Genomic DNA, 19693 nt, shown 5'->3' with positions numbered 1-19693 from the left:
AGATGATGACGTCATGCTGACGTCACACGGGACCCACACGTCAGTGACCCCGACTGTTGACCATTGACCGTTGACCGTTGACTCGCCCGTTGACTTTGACTGGACCCACATGTCAGTGACCCAAGAGTCCCTGGACCCACCTGTCGGAACTGATGACGTTGCTGACGTCATGCTGACATCAGCTAGACCCCACCTGTTAGCTCGGAACCAAGATGATGATGTCATGCTAACATCATGCTGGCATCAGCATGCCACGTGGACCAGTCACAGCGTGACACGTGTCAGCCCAGAATTAATTTGGTCTTTTCCATTTTCAGAAATGAATTAAACTTTGGAAATTCATAACTAATTCATACGACCTCAGAAAAATACGAAACCAGGACCAAAATTCATCTAAAATCGAGCTTTACGCAATGAACCCATGTTCGAGTGCATTTGGCTCTTTTGAATTTTCATTGCTTCTTTGTGCTATTCTATAGACGTCGCTAACGCGACTATAATACGATCGTTGTAGACTCGGAGGAGAACTAGACGGACGAGGATCGTGAGTACCATGAGGAGAATGGAGACGACTACACTGAAGGTGCCATATCCCACCCAATCTCGTAGCACCTATTACGCATGGCTAATATAGAGCTGCTATTGCTTTACTTTACTGCCATGATCAGATTATGATAGGACTTGCATGGTAGTATGCTTACTTGAAGGCCTTTACCTTGATGCAACCTTACCCCTGCATACCCTGCTATTAGGCTAGACACACGCTTACTACTATATATTTTATTACTTATACTTCTACTATGCTTATACTACATGCGTGGTGGAAAACTGGTGTTATCTGGACTATGGTGAGAGTGCTACGTGTGTGACTTGGGTGTGTGGAGGGTGAGGGTTGTGTCGACCAAGTTAGAGTATACGACGAGCCTAGGGCAAGTCTTGCCAGGTGGTGCTACCTGGGCACCCCTAGAAATGGATACCTGTGGTGGGTAAAGGGTATATGAGGTGGTCCCAGGTGTGAACCTATGATGGGAGGAGCTTAGGGTGGAGGTGCTGTGGTGGCATGGTAAATGGAAACCCTGATGAAGACATTCTGGCTTGGTCATCCCTAAGGACTTACTAGTACTTAGATTCACCGGGAAGCCTTACGTACCACTCGCTCTATATGGTGCAGGGACGGCCGGACTACTTGGTAGGATATTGCCACTACTGCTAGGTTGATAGCGAACAGTGTAAGGAGGTATGGGGCGCGGGGATTCCCCCACACCCTTCTGAGACTTCATGGAGACCTTGTGGACCTAGCTTATGACTCATAGTTTCAGCCACCCCAGACTAGACTTGGAGTGTACCTAGGGCTGAATGGTAGGGTGGCATTATCCTAGGCTAGCAAGCAGGCCAGAATCAGCCCAGTTGATGATGGTCAGTGAGGAAGGCGGATCTTGTGGTTATGTAAAACCTCTGTAGAGTGTATGGTTGATTGATCGATACATGTGCCGACTTGTCGGCTACGGACCTTTCCTGGGTTTCGCTTAAACTAGATAATGAGATGAGTCCTTCTCTTCTTCCCCCGTGAGAGAGTGTCGGTTGTAGCCAGGGGCTACGGGCCTTGAGGCAGTGCCGAGAGGGAGTTGGCCTATCGACTGAGCGATGGTATGGTGTTGATGGAGATAGTGGTATATCAATCCCAGGATCAAAACCTGGCTCAGAAAAGGGAATAGGGTGGAATGTGTGTGGGAAAGGTGTTAAAACTTGACTATACTATTATATACTTGATATGCTAAATACATAGGAAACCCCAGCCATATAGGTTCCTTTTGATTATATCCAACTTGCATCCAATTTTCACAAAGCAATGCTCATAGGGTGAGTGTGGCCAGTACAAATCGTACTGATAAATTTTGGCACACTAGGTTCTACTAAGGAGTATAGCTCCAAGGAGTTTTATGGTTGAGGGGTCGTGCCTACGCTCGAGTTTGGCGATCTCATCTTCAAGCTGTTCTGAATGAATGCTACTTTTGATTCCGCCAATGCGGTGATGTAATAAATTATGTAATTCCGCACTATTTGTACTCTGATATTATCGTTGTATGGATGTGGTATTCGACTAGGAAATTTAGGGTAATATGATCTACAATGGTCTTATTACACTTCGACTCTGTGGATTTCCCTTCGCGGAAATCAGGTCGCTTCAGTTGGTATTCAGAGCCATACTTGACCATAGGACTGAAACCCCTAGAAATGGACGATAAGAAAAGGACGTGAATAGCCCTTCTTTTGGTTATATACCAACCCTGCATTTACTTTTATGCAAGGCTTATCTATTATTGACCTGCTAACACCTAGTTCCTTAAAACATGCAGATGGCAACGAACGTCGACTGGCCGCCTCTAGGACCGCTACCTCTGGACCACACTAAGCTTACCTTCGACCTACGTGAGCTCAGGGGTTTTGCACAGACCCTCTGCCGAGTTCTCATTACTGTTAGGAGTCCCAACGAGCTTGTTAAGGTCACTTGCACCAGAAAGCCAGCTCAGGAAGGAGGAATCAAAGGACCGATTGTCGCCTCAGTCGAGTTCCCAGCTAGCACTACCTTACCTTCTGTCCCAGCTTTCACCGAGTTGACTACAGAGGACACAGTCGAGGAGGGACAGAAAGCTATCTCACACAAGACACTTCGTAGAGTGATGAGGGACCACTATGAGCACCTAAAGACTGATAGAGTTTTGTCTACTTCCCCAGGCCCTCGACCTCAGCCTTACCCCTAGTGAGCAGAGCTTCGTAGCTGGCAGAGTTATCTTTGCCGAGGAGGACAGAAGCCTTCGTGTCTCAGCTATTCACCTACTAGAGCAGGACAGGTACGTGACCTAGCTGGAGCAGAGGAGACGTCAAGACTAGGCCCTTCTGTGGGAGTACTAGGAACAAGACATGCAGAGAGCACAGGAGCGAGCTAGTCTACTTAAGACAGTTGCCAAGCTACAGGATGAGCTAAACCTCCATGAAGAAGTCCACAGAACCAAGGTCGTAGACTTACAGGACAAAGCCGTGGACCTAGGCAACAGGAACTGCTACCTCGATAGTAAGGTCTTGGAGTTGCAGAGAGAGTTGGATGACAAGAAGGCCGAGTTCAACCGTAGAGGAGACAGAGAGAGATCCAAGGGGATTGATATGTTGAAGATCCAATCTTGGAACAAGATCATGACTCAAGAGCTAGAGGAGTTTAGGAAGAAGGCCATTCGCAACCAGGGACGCCTGATTGAGGCACTCAGGTAGACCGAGTACCTACAAGACAAGTGTGAGAGGACATGGTAGGCTTGGCAGAAGTCTAATAGGAAGCGCCTCAGGGAGATGAAGGGTATGTGGGATCAGCTGCCCAAGGAGATTCGCAGCAAGACGAAGCCTAGGATAGAGGAGTTTGAGCTAGCCCTGACTCGCCTCAACCTAGAGGCCTACCCTACTCTACCTGGAGCCAAGCCTACTAAGGAGCTCGCTGAGGCCTTGAAGTACGTGTCCCGACTGCACAAGTCTGATGAGGAGATCGAGATCGAGAACAGTCGCATCCCAGCTGCAGTGTACGAGTTAGAGTAGAATGGCCCTGCGTGGTCATGAGTCATGTCAGTAGCTTTCGTAAGTTGTACCCCATGATGTACCCCTTATGAGATGTATTATGAGACATTATGCGTAGTACGATTCTCGCACGACTTCAAGTGTAGCTACTAGAGATGATGCTATGTAATAAAACCCATGTAATGAATGTTTTGGATCTTATTGCATCTTATGAATCTTATTGCCTCTTCGTAATGAGTGTTGGATAGTATAAATGTTTTTCTTTAAATCATCAAAATCATGTAATCAATTAAATTATAAGCACTTATGGCACAAACACTAAATTCTCTATGATCCAGTGTTGCAGATGCTGAACCGCTGATCTAATCGTCTAATGAACCGTGGATGTGCGCCCACCCCTGAACTAGTTGAACCAAATGAGGGACGTGGTGGCAACAACCGTGGCCGTAGCCGTGGCTGTGGACGTGGAGGGATACCCTTCCACCTGGAGAATACCCCACCACCTGAGGAGAACCAACCTCCACCACCACCACCAAACCTGGCAGAAGTGATGGCACAATAGACCCAACTTCTTACAGCTCTGGTTAACGGAGCAAACCGTCGCTAGGGAGGTCAGCAGAATGACTTCCAAAGGAAGCTAGAAGGATTCCAGAAGCAAAGGACACCTACCTATGATGGCACCTGACCCTGACCCACTTGTAGCTGATGACTAGCTCAAGGAGATGGAGAAGAAGCTGGACCTCACTACTTTTACCAACGATGAGTGTGTTGGAGCAGCTGCACACCTAGCTCATAGGTGCAGCACACGCTTGGTGGGATAGTTTTAGTGATTCCCATGAGGACCCTGCCAACATCTCGTGGGGTGAGTTCGCCGAAGCATTCACTGAGTATCACATTCCCAAGGGTATCATGGAGGCCAAAGCTAAGGAGTTCCGCAACATCAAGATGGGAAAGGACAGGGTGACTGAGTACACTACTCGTTTCACCAATCTTCTTCGCTATGCACCTTCCTATATTGTGAACTCTGAGAAGGAAAAGTTGTACAATTACCACAAGGGACTTAACCCGCACATCAAGCTGAAGTTTGGCGGTATTGAGAGCAACATGTTGCGTGCTCTGGTGGATCGCTGCATCCATATCAAGAAGGATCGTGCTGAAGCTGGAGAGGAGTATAGGGAGAGGAAGCGTAATCCTGAGGAGTCCTTCCGTGGTCGTAATCACAAGAGGTTCCATAGAGATGCACGATCTAGGGAACGCTCTCACCACAACAGGGATGACAACCCTAGATCGACTAGGGGTAGTGGAGGCTACACCGCCAAATACTCCCGCCCTGCTCAGGATCGTTACACCCGGGACCATTATGCTCAGGACCACAACACTTAGGACTGTTTCAACCATCCCTACTCAGCGAATGAACGCCCAGCACAGAACCACTCCGCACCAAGCACTAGAAACTAGAAGGCACCCATGCCAACCCCTACAGGTGGTACGCCTTTCACCTGCTTTGCTTGTGGCCAACTAGGTCACAAAGCCACTAAGTGCCCATAGAACTCAGCTGCTAAGAAGTCTCAGTTCAAGGGATCTGCTACTTGTGGATGTCTCAACCATCTAGATGCCGAGGAAGCACAGGCTGCCCCTGACATTGTGTACGGTATGTTTTTAGTTAATGGCAATACTGCATCAGTTCTATTTGACTCTAGAGCAACTTGTTCTTACATATCATCCAAGTTTGCACGAGAGCATGACCTGCCTGTAACCCCACGCGAGAAGCCTATCATCACAGCTCACCTTTAGGAGACCTAAAATGCACCCACATCTGTAAGGGAGTGAGTCTTACCATTGAGGGTCTTATCTTTAAAGCCGACCTAACCCTGCTACCTTCCACTAACCTAGATGTCATCTTAGGTATGGATTGGTTAACCATTCACCGAGGTATCATATCATGTTCACCTAGATATGTCCAAGTGACCCACCCATCAGGCATCGTCATTAGATGTGAACCCTAGTCCAGAAAGTCCACCTCTATCCTGTGTGCCCTTAAAGCTAGTTTAGAATCACAGAAAGAGAAGATAGTACATGATGTGCCTATGGTCAGAGACTATCTCGATGTATTCCCTAAAGAATTACCGGGTATGCCACTAGACCATGATGTAGAGTTCATCATTGATCTTTTGCCGGGAACAGGACCCATTACCAAGAGACCCTATCGCATGTCAGTTGATGAACTGGCCGAGCTCAAGAAATAGCTTGATGAGCTCATCTTGAAAGGAGATATCAGACCCAGTGCTTCACCCTGGGGATCCCCTGTTCTGTTTGTTAAGAAGAAGGATGGCTCAATGAGAATGTGCATTGACTACCGGAACTTGAACGCAGTCACCATCAAGAACAAGTACCCCCTGCCAAGGATTGATGATCTGCTTGATCAGCTTTGAGGTGCCAAGTATTTCTCCTAAGATTGATCTCAGATCCAGCTATCATCAGATGAAGATTCGAGAGAGTGACATCCCGAAGACAGCTTTTGTGACTAGGTATGGGTAGTTTGAGTTCACCGTGGTGTCCTTTGGACTCACGAATGCTCCCGCCTACTTCATGAACATGATGAATAAGGTTTTCATGGATGAACTAGATAAGTTCGTGGTAGTATTCATTGATGACATCCTCGTCTATTCATCCACCATTGAAGAACACGAACATCATCTAAGAACAATGCTTGAGAAACTAGCCCAACATCAGCTCTATGCAAAGTTTAGCAAATGTGAATTTTGGCTATAGGAAGTTGCCTTCTTAGGCCATGTATTATCAGCTGATGGTGTCGCAGTTGACCCAGCCAAGATTGAAGCTATGAAAGAGTGGGATCAACCCCGTAATGTGATAGAAGTCAGAAGCTTCTTGGGGTTGGCTAGATATTATTGCCGATTCATTGAGAATTTCTCCAAGATAGCCCGTCCAATGACCAACCTTCTGAAGAAAACTAAGGAGTTTGAATGGACGCCCACGTGCGAACAAAGCTTCCAGGAATTGAAACAGAAGCTTACCACAACTCCTGTGCTAGCATTGCCTGATATCAGCAAAGATTTTGTGGTCTATTGTGATGCATCCCATCAAGGACTTGGTTGTGTACTGATGCAAGATGGGAGAGTGATAGCATATGCGTCTCAACAGTTGAAAGAACACAAGAACCGTTACCCAACCCATGATCTTGAGTTAGCAGCAGTTGTGCATGCCTTGAAGATCTGGAGACACTACTTGATAGGCAACAAGTGTGATATCTATACGGATCACAAGAGCTTGAAGTACTTTTTCACTCAAGAAGATCTAAATATGAGGCAATGCCAATGGCTAGAATTGATCAAGGACTATCACCTAGAAATTCACTATCATCCGGGAAAATCTAATGTAGTCGTAGATGCTCTCAGTCGCAAGAGTTACTGTCACACTTTGATCACTGAATCCGTACAATCTGAGCTCAAGGAAGAGATTGATGATTTCCAACTTGAGATACTACCATGTGGCTTGTTGAATGAGCTCCGCATACAGTATGATCTCACAGATCAGTATCTGTCAAGCTCAGAAAAGTTGTGAAGAGATCGAATATCTCCGTGGTCTGATGAAACTAGGCTATAAGACCAACCACCTAGGAAGATGAATAAGGAACCATCTGGTTCAAGAACAAAATATGTGTTCCATCTGACCCAGTGCTACGAGAGGAAATTCTGTCAGAAGCTCACGATTCCAAGTATTGTATTCACCCTGGAGGTTCAAAGATGTATCAAGACTTGAAGAAACACTTCTGGTGGAAGGGCATGAAGGCAGACATTGCAGGACATGTGGCATGGTGTGACACCTATAATAGTGTCAAGGTTGAACATCAAAGGCCTGCAGGATTGTTGAAGCCTCTTGACATTCCTGAGTGGAAATGGGAGAGCATATCTATGGATTTCATAGTTGGGTTGCCCCGTTCGCAGAAAGGCAATGATTCCATCTGGGTGATTGTTGATCATTTGACCAAGATTGCTCACTTTGTACCAGTTAAGACCAAGACCAATGCCAAAAAATTAGCAGATCTATATGTTGAGCATATTCTTAGACTGCATGGAGCTCCCTCTAGTATCGTATCTGATCATGGTCCTCAGTTTGTGTCCCGATTCTAGGAAGCTCTGCACAAGTCCATTGGAACCAAACTTGATTTTAGTACCGCTTACCACCCATAGATAGATGGACAGACAGAGCAAGTAAATCAGATCTTAGAAGACATGCTTCGCGCTAGTGTACTGAATTATGGCTCTAATTGGGAGAAATGCTTACCCTATGCAGAGTTCTCTTACAACAATAGCTACCAAGCCAGTATCAAGATGTCGCCGTTTGAAGCTCTATATGGTAGACCTTGTAAGACACCTATGATGTGGTCTCAACCGGGTGAAAGATCATTCTTTGACTCCGCTAAGATTCAAGATGCAGAAGAAGGAGTTGCGCAAGTAAAGGAGAATTTGAGAATTCCTTAAAGTCGATACAAGAGCTATGCTGACAAAAGGAGAAGATAACTTGAGTTCAATGTGGGAGATTTCGTCTATCTTAAGGTATCCCCGCTGCGTGGAACTATCAGATTCCATGCGAAAGGAAAGCTTGCCCCTAGATTTGTTGGCCCATACAAGATTTGCAAGAGGATTGGGAAGCTCGCCTACAAACTTGAGCTACCTAAGGAATTGATGGGTGTACATCCCATATTCCATGTTTCACAGCTACGCAAGTGTTTGAGTGCCCGATGAAGTAGTTTCAACAGATACACTTGACATTCCAGATACACTCGCGTATAAAGAACATCCTATCATAATTCTAGGCAGAGATACCAAAGAGACCCGAAGCAAGACTATTCCTATGTGCAAGATCTAATGGAGCAATCACATAGAGAGAGAAGCAACATGGAAGAAAGAGTCTAACCTCCGGCTACACTATCCTTATCTTTTCAAAGAGTACGTTATGCTTTAATCTCGGGGATGAGATTCTGTTAAAGGGGTAGGACTGTAACAACCCAAAAATCCACACACCAAAAATCACAACTACAAAATTTTTCTTCAAAACCCCATGTGATGATGAGTGACATTGTAGGAGCCAACCCTAAGTGTTGCATTAGAAGTAACCCAACCAGACAATTTCATGAGCATGGCATGTCATTTGTTATCATGTTTATTTAAATACTAACAAATGAAACATAGCATACATTGTCAACTCAAATAGTGATTTGGATTTTCAATTGTTTTATGTAATGTCTAACAACACCTTTAAAGAAATAAACCATAAAGTAGTTATCACTCAAACCAAAGAATAATTGCTTAAAGGGAAAAATAATCATATTTTTGTATAACAAAACTACCCCTATTTTTATTATACAAAATAGCTAAATAAAGTTCCTAATATACATAAAAGGATGTTGTGGGCCTCTTACCTAAAACTCCAATGAATAAGGTACACCAAATTTTGAATTCAAATTCCAAACCAAATTTGAATTCAAACAAAGGAGAAGAAAAGAAAAATAGAAAAGGAAAAGTCTAAGCTAGCCCAAGCAACCAACCGGCCCAGACTCGCCCTCCTAGCTTCGCTGGACCACGCACAGCCGCAGCAGGCTGGCCCACAAGCTCACGCAGGCCTAGCAAGCCAGCCAGTGTGCTGCTCACGCCTGCGTGCCTCCCCATTTGCTTGCTCTCACTGCCACTAGGCCCCACGCGTTAGTCGCACACCGCCACAGTGTCGTCTTCTCCACGCCAATGCCGCAACTACCCGCGCGACTGGGGACCGACAACATTGGTAGGGGCGGGCCAGGGGGTCATGCTCGGGGCATGGCCTTGCTCCCCCATGCGCCGCGGTCACGCAACCTCATGCCACCGTCGGATGCGCCCCATGCCTCTCCACCGCACGATACCAGACGCCATTGGAGGCATGGTTCTCAGCTATAAAGCCACGCCCGGCGCCTTAGCCTCTCCCTCAGCCACCGCCGCTGCTTGGTGGCCTAGCAGCCGCACCACACTGAGAGTAGAGGGCCGAGAAGGAACAAGGAAGAGGAGGATCGGAGCCACCCACGTGCTGCCGGGGTCATCAGAGCCAAAGACGATGCCGTTCTCTTCATCACTGACGTGGTTCCGCACTACACTGCACTGCACTGCTTCTAGAGCTACACGGCCACAACCCGCCACAGCACCGCCATCCATTCGCCGTCGGCACCTACGGTGAGCACCCGACTCTCCCCTGCTTGCCGTCGGCACCTATGGTGAGCGCCCGACTCTCCCCTGCTTGCCGCCGGACTTTGCTACTCCGGCCATGGCGCTCCATACCATGAGCGCATAGGCCAAGGCCATCTCCAGCCTCTAGGTACACAAGCACAACACACTCACGCACACACCCATGACCACCTCCGAGCCCTTGGATGTCGTAGCAGAGCGTGTGCACGCTGCGCTCACGATGCCGCCGTCATGCCGTGCACCACCACTCACGCACCCGGTCGCCTCGCCGGACTAGGACATAGTCGTAGCACCACCGTGACGTCTAGAGAACAGCCGCATAGACCGAGTCGTCGATAGCTGGCTGCAGTGCCTTGGCCACGAGCACCAGACCACCACCAGACCTCCGCCATGGCCGAATCAAGCCGCCACCGTGGCCAAAGCCACTAGGGGCTCTAGAAGACCCTTTGACCTTCCCGACATGCCCGCTGGAGCATCGTGACACTCATGCGCACCACAGACCCGGCCTATGCCGCTGCACCCGCACCACCCCCGCACGCCAGTTGTGCTCGAGCCGCCGTTCGCCGTGGCCAATGACCTAGGAAGCCCTATCCGTCGCCCCGACCCCACCGTTGCAGTCGCCATGGCACGGGAAGGCTTTTCCCCACCTCAATTGGACACCTAAGCCATTGCGGGAGCTCACCAGAGGGCACATCACCGACAGGAGCACACCGGGGAGGAAACAGAGGATTCTTCCTCGCCGGTCACACACGTGCATGCACCCGATTCACAAAGACCGCAACGGAGGTGATGAAGGGTGGACTTGGCCCACCGAGGACCTAGCCTACGGTCCATGGACCATGAAAGCTGGTCCACCGTGAGCCACACGGTGTGGGCCGAGCGGTGGATAGAGCCCAGTAGAGGCCCAAGGACGTGATGTGGCAGCGCCACAGCATGCCACGTGGTGGGCCAAAGCCCAGCCCGTATCCAGGCCCAACCGGCCCAGTTTGGACCTGGCCCGCATTGATCATTGACTAGTCAACATTGACCGTTGACCTGGCCCCACATGTTAGTGGCACAGACACTCTGGACCCACATGTCAGATGCTGACGTCATGCTGACGTCACACGGGACCCACACGTTATAAGCCAACACAGCCAGGGTGACGTCATGCTGACGTCATGATGACATCAGCTGCTGACGTCAGTAGCCCTGGCCCCACATGTCAGTGACCCCCGACCGTTGACCGTTGACCTGGCCCCACATGTTAGTGGCACAGACACTCTGGACCCACATGTCAGATGCTGACGTCACATGGGACCCACACGTCAGGGACCATTGACCGTTGATCATTGACTCATCCGTTGACTATCGTTGACTTTGACCGAACCCACAAGCCAGTGACCCAAGAGTCCCTGGACCCACCTGTCGGTCATGCTGATGTCGCTGACGTCATGCTGATGTCAGCTAGACCCCACCTGTCAGCTCGGAACCGAGATGATGACGTCATGCTGACGTCATGCTAGCATCAGCATACCACGTGGACTGGTCACAGCGTGACACGTGTCAGCCTAGAATTAATTCGGCCTTTTCCATTTTCAGAAATGAATTAAACTTCAGAAATTCATAACTAATTCATACGACCTCAGAAAAATACAAAACCAGGACCAAAATTCATCTAAAATTGAGCTTTACGCAATGAACCCATGTTCGAGTGCATTTGGCTCTTTTGAATTTTCATTACTTCTTTGTGCTATTCTATAGACGTCGCTAACGCGACTATAATACGATCGTTGCAGACTCGGAGGAGAACCAGACGGACGAGGATCATGAGTACCGTGAGGAGAACGGAGACGACTACACTGAAGGTGCCACATCCCACCCAATCTCGTAGCACCTATTACGCATGGCTAATATAGAGCTGCTATTACTTTACTTTACTGCCATGATTAGATTATGATAGGACTTGCATGGTAGTATGCTTACTTGAAGGCCTTTACCTTGACGCAACCTTACCCCTGCATACCCTGCTATTAGGCTAGACACACGCTTACTGCTATATATTTTATTACTTATACTTCTACTATGCTTATACTACATGCGTGGTGGAAAACTGGTGTTATCTGGACTATGGGGAGAGTGCTACGTGTGTGACTTGGGTGTGTGGAGGGTGAGGGTTGTGTTGACCAAGTTAGAGTATACGACGAGCCTAGGGCAAGTCTTGCCATGTGGTGCTACCTGGGCACCCCTGGAAATGGATACCTGTGGTGGGTAAAGGGTATATGAGGTGGTCCCGGGTGTGAACCTATGATGGGAGGAGCCCGGAGTGGAGGTCCTGTGGTGGCACGGTAAATGGAAACCCTGATAAGATATTCTGGCTTGGTCATCCCTAAGGACTTACTAGTACTCAGATTCACTGGGAAGCCTTACGTACCACTCGCCCTATATGGTACGGAACGGCCGGACTACTTGGTAGGATATTGCCACTACTGCTAGGTTGATAGCGAACAATGTAAGGAGGTACGGGGCGCGGGGATTCCCCCACACCCTTCCAAGGCTTCATGGAGACCTTGTGGACCTGGCTTATGACTCACAGTTTTAGCCACCCCAGACTAGACTTGGGGTGTACCAGGGCTGAATAGTAGGGTGGCATTATCCTAGGCTAGCAAGCGGCCGGAATCAGCCCAGTTGATGACGGTCAGTGAGGAAGGCGGATCTTGTGGTTATGTAAAACCTCTGCAAAGTGTATGGTTGATCGATCGATACATGTGCCCACTTGTCGGCTATGGACCTTTCCTGGGTTTCGCTTAAACTAGATAATGAGATGAGTCCTCTTCTTCCCCCGTAAGAGAGTGTCGGTCGTAGCTAGGGGCTACGGGCCTTGAGGCGGTGCCGAGAGGGAGTTGGTCTGTCGACTGAGCAATGGTATGGTGTTGATGGAGATGGTGGTATATCGATCCCAGGATCGAAACCTGGCTCGGAAAAGGGAATGGGTGGAATGCGTGTGGGAAAGGTGTTAAAACTTGACTATACTATTATATACTTGATATGCTAAATACATAGGAAACCCTAGCCATATAGGTTCCTTTTGATTATATCTAACTTGCATCCAATTTTCACAAAGCAATGCTCATAGGGTGGGAGTGGCCAGTACAAATCGTACTGATAAATTTTGGCACACAGGTTCTGCTGAGGAGTATAGCTCCGAGGAGTTTGACGGTTGAGGGGTCAGTGCCTACGCTCGAGTTTGACGATCTCATCTTCAAGCTGTTCTGAATGAATGCTACTTTTAATTCCGCCAATGCGGCGATGTAATAAATTATGTAATTCCGCACTATTTGTACTATGATATTATCATTGTATGGATGTGGTATTCGACTGGAAATTTAGGTAATATGATCTACAACGGTCTTATTACACTTCAACTCTGTGAATTTCCCTTCGCGGAAATCAAGTCGTTTCAGTATGGCCCAGAGCGGCTCACTTGATCATTGTAAGAAGTTCGAGAAGCATGATTCATCTTATCGAATAATTTCTTATTTATTTTGAGGGATCGAGATCTTGATAAGAACATTTGAACTGTAACCATAAAAATTGTAATGTTAAATATTGATGGACCTGTCGTCTACGTAGCGTATATAAAGCGAAACCCGATTCCACGAAAAAATATAAATTAAAATAAATTATAAAACATTAAAATACGAACGGGCCATCGCTGTCGGTTAGCAACAAACCGACAGTGTTGTCGTAACCATCACTGTCGGTTAGCAACAAACCGAAAGTGTTGTCGTGCCGGCTTGAGCCACAAACCGGCAGCGTTAGCTTAGCCATCACTACCGGTTCTTATCACAAACCGACAATGTTGGTTATGACAACACTGCTGGTTAAAACACAAACCGATAGTGTTGGTGGAACTGAACTCTGTCGGGTGGTCTCATAAACTGATAGTAATGGTAGAACTAAACTCGTTGTGTAAAGAATCGACAGTGAAGTTGAAGAACACTGTCGGTTGGTAGGAACCGACAGTGATAGCTGACCCTCATCACTGCTGGTATGGTTGTGCCGATTCAAAATCTAGCAGTGATGGGGTGTTTTGAACCGGTAGTGAAGTGTTATTCTGACGTAGGCCATGTTCGCTTCTGTTATAATCCGTCTTTTTCAGCTTATTTTTTTTAAGCGGGACAGTGTTTTTCTCTCATAACAAATTAGCTGAAACAGTATTTCGGTTTATTTTTTTCAGCGAAGCGGACGGAGGGTCGTGTGTGCTTAGGGTAGTGGCCGGGGCGAGTAGGGCCGGACGACGACGAGATTAAGGCGGCGTACCGGCGCTGGCAGCCGTGACGACCACGGGTTCATCTCCATGCTCGCCGCCACCCTTGCATGAGGACATTGTTCCTACATTAATTCCGATGCACGTACGTACGTTCTATACAAGGGGCCGGCTACCAAAGCCACCGTACGATATGCGGGGCCAATTTTTGTAGCGTTGATTTGACGAAGGGAACAGAAGCCAAGCATTGTACATCATCCGTACGAAGCGAGCACAGATTCTGCATGCGATCGAGGACGGCGATACGAATCGACAGGTTTATGTTCGTTGTCGCCGGAGTTAACGCACGGCTGCATGCACGACCTGCCAGCCGTGTTAACTCTCTCGTGGAGCTTTGGCTTCGCAAGGGGCACGTGAAACAGCGTCAAGCTATGGCACTGTTTGGTTCTTTATGTGCTCCTAAAATTTTCGTCACATTGAATATTTGGATACATACATGGAGTACTAAATATAGATTAATTCATAACTTACGATTAATTTGCGAGACAAATCGTTTAAGCCTAATTAGTCTGATTTGACAACGTGGTGTTGACGTAAACATGTACTAATGACAGATTAATTAGGCTTAAAAATCGTCTCGTAAATTAACCTCCATCTATGTAATTGGTTTTGTAATTAATCTATATTTAATGCTCATCTAAACATTCGACGTGACATTAATTTTAGAAGCGACTAAAAAACCAAACACCCCTGCATTAACCTAATTATCACTCTAGGTGCCTGATATAGTACATACACTACGTGAAAAACAGTTTATAGTAATAGGACTTTTTTTAGGAGCAGCTGACATTGAAGCCACCCCTACAGTGACATACTCGGGCTCCAGCACAGCACGCGCCCCTACAAATGGCACAGTAGGGGCGGCTAGTAATACGAGCCGCCCCTAAAAATGAGTCAATTTGTAGGCCTGCTGTGTCCATTTGTAGGGGCGGCTGAATCACCAACCGCCCTTAAAAATATCCGTTGTATATACAGCAGCCATCTTCTTCCACATCGGGCCACTCTCTCTAACCCGAGAAAGAAAAGGTTCCAACCCTAACTCTCTCTCGCGCATCCACATTCGCCTCTCCCTCTCCCTCCTCTCTCGGCGACGGCACCCTATCTCTCTTGTCTCCGCTCTCCTCCCTCCCTCTTCTCTTAGCGGCATAGGAGGGCCCAGGAGCAGTGGTCCGGCCAGGCCCGACGGCGCGGTGGTCCTGCGTGGCGGAGCGGCGGCCCCAGCGTCATGGCCTGCGGGCCCCCATGCGGAGGTGGCAAGGGGGCGCGGTGTTAGCGCGGCGCTACAAGCAGGCCCGCTGGCCGCCAACAGCCTGGCTGGGCGTGGGCCGCGTCGGCCGACCGCCGCCACTGTGCCGCGAGACGCACGCGAGCTGCCCGGTCGCTGCACAGGTTAAGGTGCTTTGCTCCCTCTCTTGCTCCCCCTCCTCTGCCCTCGTCGGCGCGGGGATGGACATCGATCTAGGCTTGTTGGCTCAGTCTTCCTTGCTGGTGGAGGCCCCCAGTGGATCTGTCGGATCCGGTGCCTCCATGACCGGATCTGTTGTCCTCCCGTCGGATCTGCACAGGATTCGCTGCACGGTCCTATCTCTTCTCTCCTCTCCACGAAGGCGCAAGCGCAAGCGCAAAGGGGAGCAACATCGACTTTGCGATGCAGATCCTCCGGCGGAAGGTTCTGGAGGCTTCTCGCCGCCTCCCTCTCTTCTACACCACGCACCGCGGCCGGGCCCATGCGGTGGCCACACTCGCGGGCGCCGCCGCGCGGTGGGCCCCGCCCGCCGCCTCGGGCTAGCTTGTCGCTGCTCCATGGGCTGCCACACAGCGCCGCAGCGCCAAGATGCTCGGCTCTAATGTATGTACGGATTCCCTTGCGACTCTCGACTTCCTCTAATTTTAATGTCTCGGGTTTAGCTAGGGTTTTAATGGCTTGGTTCGGTGAGCTGTTTTAGTTACACTTGTTCTATTTACTTCGCCACAGAAATGGTAAAGGTGACTTGCTCATCATTTGTATGCGCCAGGATTGGTTAGTTGTTCTTTTGTTTTCGGGAGAATTTATTCAGTTCAGGTTTCAGAAAGATGTTATATGGAACGTTATGCAAGGTATAGCTGGGGCTTGGGAGTTTATAACAGTAGTCATCATCATACATCTATCGAGCTCACGCCGTGAGTTGAAATGTGCAAATTGTGTAATACATGACGCAATAAAGGGCTGTCCTTCTGAAGTATGTGAATCACTACAGCTAGAGCTAGTTGTTAGTAGGATGGCTTACAGCCTTACCCAAGGGCTTTATGTAATTACTAACATATGTCCATTGTCTTTTCTGAAGCATTATGCGCCCATTAACTCTAGGTCTGTCTTCATATATTGTAGGTGAAACTTGGAAATGTAATACAAAGAAGAGGTGTGAGGTTACATCTCTTGTGTTTTACTTTTTCTTTGAAGTATCATTGACTGTTACTTACTCGTCCCTTTGACCAACCTTAAAATTCAAGGTCGCATTTATCAGGTATAGAATTTCTTCTTGTATTATGCATCCATTGGTAGTTACTATTTTGATGGAGTTACCTGTGTTCATTACAAGAACAAGCACTGGATGCTTTCCTGCCTTGCTTGACTTCTATTCTTGACTTCTATTCAGGTAATAAAAGCACAACATTCGCATCAAGGAAGAGGAGGAGCCACAATACAGGTCATTCATTTTATTTGTTCCATAGTTTATTTCCTGCAGCAATAGGCGCCACATACTTCACTCTCATGATTTCAAGGAGTCAATATTTATTCTATTTTATTTTGAACACTTTGACTATTGCAGGTCGAACTGAGGGATGATGACACTGGAAACAAAATAAATAGAAAGATTTTGTACTGATGAGGCCCTTGAGAGTATGATTTGTTTTCTTTTTCATACATAACAGTATAAAGCATGACTTTAACAGCTAAGATGTAGCCATACAAGCCTTTATGTTGTAGCCTAACTGCCTCCATGCATGTAACCATCCCCCTACCTGGGCAGTCCTTTTTTCTGATTACAATTTATTGTTCTAGTGTCTTACATAGCAATCATGTGCAAAGCCAATTTTAGGCAGTCTCATAACCTATGGAACATGATTGAGCAAACTAAATTGAATTTATAACTATAATTATGATGTAGAACATGGTATATATTGATCAAGCAGTTGGTAGTCTTAGGACCAATATCTCAACAGCCTCTCCAGAATTTTCTATTGCATAAATGCTGTAATTAATTTGATGGACATGATTGTATTATTTTTGCACATAAGTACACTATATTAATAGTATTGGAGAAAATACAAAAGGGTACAGTACCTATATGTAACCGAGTTTTATGAGAGGTCCTCTAAAACTATCTGGTTCCACTTCCACCTGAATCCTGGCTACATTTGAGCCTTCCTGCTTAGCCAACTTTCCTACATAGCCTGAGCTGATAGCCTTGTATTGGCCTGGCCATCATTGGCATTGGGTAAGGGGATAATAAACACTGTCTGCCACCAATATTCAGTTAGGTGTCAGTTTAAATATTTGATAACATGTTTGCTTCATTTTTTCAAGTTTCAAAACTAAACAATCATGCATAGAATGCTAGTCTAATTATTAAATGCTATTTCTGAACACACTCAGGAGTTTTTTATCATGAGAAATCATTCACATATCTATATCAGGAAGGAGATACTGTGACGCTTATGGAGTAGGTTTCATTTCTTTCTTATCATTGTCTATTCACACGGCTGGGCTGTGTTCTCGGTCGGTCGGAGGACCTAAATCGCAAACACAGAAGACGGAGGATCTGCTGACGGCGCGTCATCTTCGTTGCCACAAGCAAGCAGGTGCAGGCCACCGTCATGGCCACTGCCAGTAGCAGTCAGCAGACAGTGCGTACCACTCGTTCGCTTTAGTTCCTGCAGATTATGAATTCCGTTTTCAGTCTGCTTTAGTGCTACATTGAACTAATGTGTGACTGCAACTCTACAAGTGGAAGGATTATTAGAAGTTTCTGATTTTGTGATGTCCGCTTGCTAGATCTGAGCGCCATTGATTTTGTTATTATGTGGTCTTTGTCGATGGGGAACCCTACGGGCCCCCCATAGACCATACTATAGGGAAGTGGGCCTTGGTAACAAGGCCCACAGCCCAATCGCTAAGAAGAACACGGAGCAAAGCAACGTGCAAGACCAAAACTCTAATTCGGACTATACAAGAAAAGGCGTCCGAAGCATAGCTTAGGACTCTGACCTTGTATCCGAGTAGAACACAAACAACTCCTCTCAGCACCTGGACTATAAAGGGCTGGTGAGGATATCCCTTGTAAACGACGGTACACACCCAATACTCAAAGCAACACGACGCAAACAGGCTAACGCCAAACTGGATGTAAGGTTATTACTCGACCAAGTCGAGGGCCCGAACTAGTATAAATCGTTAGTCTCTTTGCGTGACCGTCGGGTTTCACTATTCGTCGAAGCCCGAACAACTGTCCCGGGTACTCCCGTGGCAGGCTATCGGTGATAAAACATCGATAGTCTTTCATGTAAAAATCATAGTCACCATAAAATGTTATTACGATTACCGGAAAGTTTAATAGATGAAATTTGTTGTTTCATTTATCTGGACTAAACTGTCCACCTAAAAGTCATGGAATATTTGTTATAATCAGGTATAAATAAATGTGTATTGTCATTGAGTTTCAGTACAATCATAGAAGAAGATAAGTCATGATGGAGTTGTGCATAAAAAATATATGTTCTTGTCGAATTTAAATTATAAATTTAATTTTTTTGGCAGAAAAATATAATATAGGGGCGGTTCTAGACTAAACCGTCCCTATAAACAGGTATTATAGGGGCAGCTGGTACTACGGCCGCCCCTACAAATCGATTTGTAAGGGTGGCTGATAATACCAGTCGTCTCTACAAATTGATTTATAGAGGTGGTCTGGGAACCGTCCCTATAAATATATGATTTATAGAGATGGTATGGTAGAGACAGCTAGCAAGCCATTTCTGCAAACCATCGCCAGCCGCCCCTATAAAGACTTATTGTAGCAGTGATAGTAGCCGTATGTACGTACTCCGTATTTTGCAACTGTATTCTGATTGATTGCTTGGTGCCTGTTTAGTTCCCAAAATTTTACAAAATTTTTCAAGATTCTCCGTCGCATCGAATCTTTGGACGCATACATGAAGTATTAAATATAAATAAAAAAATAAAACTAATTACACAGTTTAGACGAAATTCACGAGACGAATCTTTTAAGCCTAATTAGACTATGATTGGACACTAATTGCTAAATAACAACAAAAGTGCTACAGTACCATTTCTTAAAAAAAAACGCCAACTAAACCAGACCTTGGTCGTGGATAATAAGCTACAGAGGCCGGCCGGGTGCGTAAATCGTACGTGCTCGCACGCACGGAGGCAGAAGTGCGCCAGACGCCGTTTATTACGTGCGTGCGTCCTGGCGGTAGTTGGTGGAGAGGCCGGTCATTTACGGCTCCGATGATTACTCTCTGCAGATCTTGACCGTCATCTCAAAACAGCCATCACAGCAGTAATGCAGCGTAAAACGGGATCCGT

At 47.0% G+C, this 19693-nt stretch overlaps 1 pseudogene; it reads left to right on the top strand.

The window, feature by feature from the left end:
• The first annotated feature begins 15751 nt into the window (after positions 1 to 15751).
• LOC136499993 (uncharacterized) lies at positions 15752 to 17811 on the top strand (annotated as a pseudogene).
• Positions 17812 to 19693: the final 1882 nt, after the last annotated feature.

This window comes from Miscanthus floridulus, chromosome 13 (assembly GCF_019320115.1).
Source record: "Miscanthus floridulus cultivar M001 chromosome 13, ASM1932011v1, whole genome shotgun sequence".
NCBI classification, from domain to species: Eukaryota; Viridiplantae; Streptophyta; class Magnoliopsida; order Poales; family Poaceae; genus Miscanthus; species Miscanthus floridulus.
The sequence above is the reverse complement of the archived record's forward strand: the minus strand, read 5'-3'. Positions and strand labels throughout refer to the sequence as shown.